The following is a 4,741-nucleotide window of genomic DNA, read 5'->3' as shown; positions in this document are numbered from 1 at the left end:
ACATGTAAGTCAAATCATTATGGTATAAACCTTAAACTTAATCTATGTTGTATGTCAATGATCTCTCAATAAAACAAGGAGTGTGTGTGTGTGTGGGGGGGGGGGATGTTTCTTTAAATCAAAAGCAGAAAGCCAGAAAGAGAAATCAGTAGGACCTCCTGATGCCATAATGCAAAAGGTGAAGAAAAGAGATGAAAAAGATGATAGATTTTATTTCAGTCTTCATTGAAGAAGAAACCAGGCAGGTTCTCTATGTAAGTCATCGCTAAAGCTTATGATTTGGAAATACAGTAGTAGCTTAACACATGAAGTGTTCAAGATCCAAATGACAGCCCTAGCCGAGTGGCTCAGCTGGTTGAGCGTCATCTCTTGCACCCAAAGGTCACCAGTTGGATCTCCTTTCAGGGCACATACCCAGCCTGCGGGTTTGATCCTTAGTTGGGGTGCGTATGGGAGGCAACTGATTGATGTTTCCCTCTCACATCGATGTTTCCCTCTCTCTCTCTCCCTCTCTCTAAGATCAATTAAAATATATATATTTATTTTTAAAAGATCTAAGTGACAAGGACATGCATTAACATGATTGGATGAAATCCACTCAGTAATTTGGAAAATGTTATATTTTCAACATATACTTCCTCTTTCCAACTGTGTTTTAGTTCTCTTTTTAGGTTGGGTGCTGCTGCTGCTAAAACAAACATTGACAGCTCACCACGGCCAGAACTAAAACAACCATATACACAAATACGGAACCACTTTTTATGGCCTTTCATGTATAACTTTGTCAAAGATTCTTAGAATTTCTAAGTACAATCTTGCTCACTCTGGAAAACTAGAGAGCTGGGTTACCCTCTTTATTGAAAGTGTGACTTTTCCCTGGGTAGGTTAAGCTGGCTTCTGTGTTCAGTGATGCCACTTCATTAAGGAGATACCCACTCACTAGATGAGAATCAAATATATCATTGGCAGTCATCAGAGTTAGCTTTTGTGAATGAAAGTTATGTTGGCAAATAGCCAGCCCTCTTCTTCAGGGCTGTAAAGACAATATAGATTACATATTTGAGCCCAAATTACATGCATATCCCCAAGTTCAGTCTATCCTTTCACACCAGCTCAAGGCCATTTGGACTTCTTGCAGCTTTCCCTGATCACTCAGACAATAGTTTTTAAACTCACGGCAACTACAGTATATGTGCTAGTAATCTGACACAATAATATTATTTTGTTATCTAAGTGTTCACTGCCATCATGGCATCAACTTTAAGAGCAGCAAACATTAATTGAGTGTTTGCCATGAATGAGACCCTAAGCTCTTCAAGTGCAGAGACTCTATAGTAAAATTTGAAAGACTATATAGCTTCCTTTGGGAAGTACTAAACAGATAAATTATTTTAATGTATTTTATTGATTTCAGAGAGGGAAGGAGAGGGAGAAAGAGATAGAAACATCAATGATGAGAGAGAATCATTGATTGGCTGCCTTTTGCACGCCCCACACTGGGGATCGAGCCTGCAACCCGGGCATTTGCCCTGACCGAGAATCGAACCATGACCTCCTGGTTCATAGGTCGATGCTCAACCCCTGACCCATGCTGGTCAGGCAAAGAGATAATTAAAAAAAACCAAAACTGAATTTAATTTAACCCAAGAAAGAAGACATCAAAGATCCTGTGACTGTCCCCTGCATTAATCTTTGCCCCTGCCATTATGATGAAAAAAGCAGGTGGCTGTTTGCTCTACTAAAAATACAGACTTCAGAGCAAAATTTTGCCTTCCTCAGAAAAGCACTTTTATAAAGTAAGATTGCCAGGTTCCTAAGCCAAAGGCTTAGAGAAGTAGGTACAGTCTACTTTATAGAAGTGTCTGTGCTCACTTCGGCAGCACATATACTAAAATTGGAGCAATACAGAGAAGATTAGCATAGCCCCTGCGCAAGGATGACACACAAATTTGTAAAGTGTTCCATATTTAAAATATATGTACATATAGCTAATGTTATTTGAATATTTATTATGTACAAAGCACTATTATGTGCCATATAATATGGCAACACATATTATATATGGTAGATATTCATGTAGCACATACATTTTGTCTTTAATCCTCTTAATTATTATTCTACCCAGGAAGGTAACTAACTTGCCCAAGGTCCACAGGTGAGAGAGGCAGAAGCCCTAATTCATGAAACAGACCCTGATTAAGAGCCAGACAATGTATGGAGTAGTTCTTTGTGTGTTAGAGGTCACACTTAGAGCGCAGAGGGCCACGAGCCAGATTAAATAAAATCAGGAAACAAGGTAATGAATGGAAAGACAATAGAGTTTGTGGATAATTTCCTTCAGTATTGTGCCCAAGAGAAATGAATGGGGATTGGAACAATATTAAAAGTTAATGGTGTGACCTGGCCAGGTAGGTCAGTTGGTTAGAGCGCCATCCCGATATGCCAAGGTTTCGGGTTCGATCCCTGGACAGGGCACCTACAAGAAGCAACCAATGAATGCATAAATAAGTGGAACAAGTTGATGTTTCTCTCTCTGTCTTCCCCTCTCGCTCTCTAAAATTAATAAAATAAAAAAGTTAACGATGTGAGTGAGAGGTGACAAAGAAGGAAGGCTGCTGAAAATGAGAGCTTCTGGCAGCTACACAGGTGGGGAAAGGATTAGCCTTAGGGTGAGGGGAAGCTATAGCACTGAGCCAAGAATCACTTGTGCCTTACATTGCCTTGACTAATTCAGTCAATTAATCAATAAACATTTGCTGAACAGCTACTATGTTTACGGTTCTGTGTTAGGAACTCCGGAGATCCATAGAATCAAAAGACATGGTTCTAGTTTCTGCTTAAGGATCTTTTATCCTGATAAGACAAGACATATAGGACCATAAAGAGTGAGCTGAAAGGAAACTTAAAGATCTTTTCATCTAATCTCTAGTTTTATAGATGACCAAAACCAAATCTCAGGGCAGGAAGAGATTTGACAAAGTTCCCATAGTATTTTCAGATTAAGGATAGAACCCAGAATTTATTGTACCCCAGGCTCTTTCTATTTTCTTATATAGATACTAGTGGCCCGGTGCACGAATTTCGTGCATGGGTGGAGGGTGGAAGGGGAGGTGTCCCTCAGCCCAGCCTGCACCCTCTCCAATCTGGGACCCCTTGGGGGATGTCTGACTGCCAGTTAAGGCCCAATGGGATCAGGCCTAAACCAGCAGTTGGACATCCCTCTCGCAATCCGGGACCACTGGCTCCTAACCGCTCACCTGCCTGCCTGCCTGATCGCCCCAAACCACTCTGCCTGCCAGCCTGCTTGCCCCCAACTGCCCCCCCACCAGCCTGCTCGCCCCCAACTGCCCCCAGCCAGCCTGCTCGCCCCCAACTGCCCCCCTTGCCAGTCTGATCGCCCCCAACTGCCCTCCCTTCCTTGCCTGATTGCCCCTAACTGCCTCTGCCTCAGCCCCGCCACTATGGCTTTGTCCAGAAGGACGTCCAGAAGGTCTCCCAGTCTAATTAGCATATTACCCTTTTATTAGTATAGATAGAGGCTTGGTGCACAGGTGGGGACCGGCTGGTCTGCCCTTAAGGGGGTCCCCTTGGGGGGCGGAGCCAGCCTGGGCGAGGGGCCTGGGGGGGTTTGCAGGCTGGCCACACCCACATCGGGGTAGGGGTCTCCACTGGAGGTGGTACCAACCTGGGCAAGGGGCTGGAGTGGTATGCAGGCCGGCCACACCCCCATTGAGGTGAGGGTCCCCACTGGGGGGCGTGGCTGGCCTGGGAGAGGGCCTGAGGGCTGTTTGCAGGTTGGCCACGCCCCCAACAGGGTGAGGGTCCCTGCGCGGGGCGTGACCGGCCTGGGTGAGGGGCTGAGGGCCGTTTGGGGGTGGTTTGCAGGCCGACCAAGCCCCTGGCTTTGTCCGGAAGGACATCCGGAAGGTCTCTGGAAGGTCTCCCGGTCTAATTAGCATATTACTCTTTTATTAGTATAGATAATTAGTAATAAAGGGAGTATTTGCCAAGTAGCAAGTTAATGGTACAGGCAATGCATTGCTTCTTACCATAATATGTTTACAAAGTCAAGGTCTAAATGCTAAAAATTTTCTGGGGAATTTCAGGTACCAAGGGACTTTCCCGGTTGTCTCTTCATCTGCTTTAACATGAAAAACAGAAAACGGCCCCTCCTCTGTGCTCTCAGAGCACCTGTCACCTCAATCATACATGTCACATGTGATCTTGGTAGGTGCAGCTCAATAGTTCTGAAAGTGTGTCGTCTCTAGACTGGCAGCACCTGGAAACTTGTTAAAATGCAAATTCTTGGGCCCACTCCAGATCCCCTGAATCGGAAACTCCGGGGATGGGGCCCAGTGCTGTGTGTTTTAACAAGCCCTTCAGGTGACACGGATGTGCTTCTGAGCTTGCGAACCTCTGGTCTCTCTAAATGGCCCTCCAGCGGTTCTCTCTAGGGAGCACACCTCGCCTTTCTCCTTCCCTCAGGCACGTTTTCCTTGCCTCTCTCTTTTCTCTAAGCTCCAAGGGCCTTTGTTCTTTAAAAAAAAATTTTTTTTATTGATTTCAGAGAGGAAAAGAGAGATAAAAACATCAATGATGAGAGAGAATCACTGATCGGCTGCCTCCTGCACACCCCTCACTGGGGATCAAGCCCACAAGTCAGACATATGTCCTTGACCGGAATCAGATGCTCTATCCCCTGAGCCAAACCAGCGAGGGCTCCAAGAGCCTTCCTTTAGCC

The 4,741-nt window shown here is 45.1% G+C and overlaps 1 non-coding gene across 1 annotated transcript; it reads left to right on the top strand.

The window, feature by feature from the left end:
* Window positions 1–1,864: 1,864 nt before the first annotated feature.
* On the top strand, window positions 1,865–1,971 carry LOC114235318 (U6 spliceosomal RNA). The gene has a single exon (XR_003621503.1). It is a non-coding gene; the product is annotated as a U6 spliceosomal RNA (small nuclear RNA).
* The last annotated feature ends 2,770 nt before the right edge of the window (window positions 1,972–4,741 follow it).

This window comes from Eptesicus fuscus, chromosome 10 (assembly GCF_027574615.1).
Source record: "Eptesicus fuscus isolate TK198812 chromosome 10, DD_ASM_mEF_20220401, whole genome shotgun sequence".
NCBI lineage: Eukaryota > Metazoa > Chordata > Mammalia > Chiroptera > Vespertilionidae > Eptesicus > Eptesicus fuscus.
The sequence above is the reverse complement of the archived record's forward strand: the minus strand, read 5'-3'. Positions and strand labels throughout refer to the sequence as shown.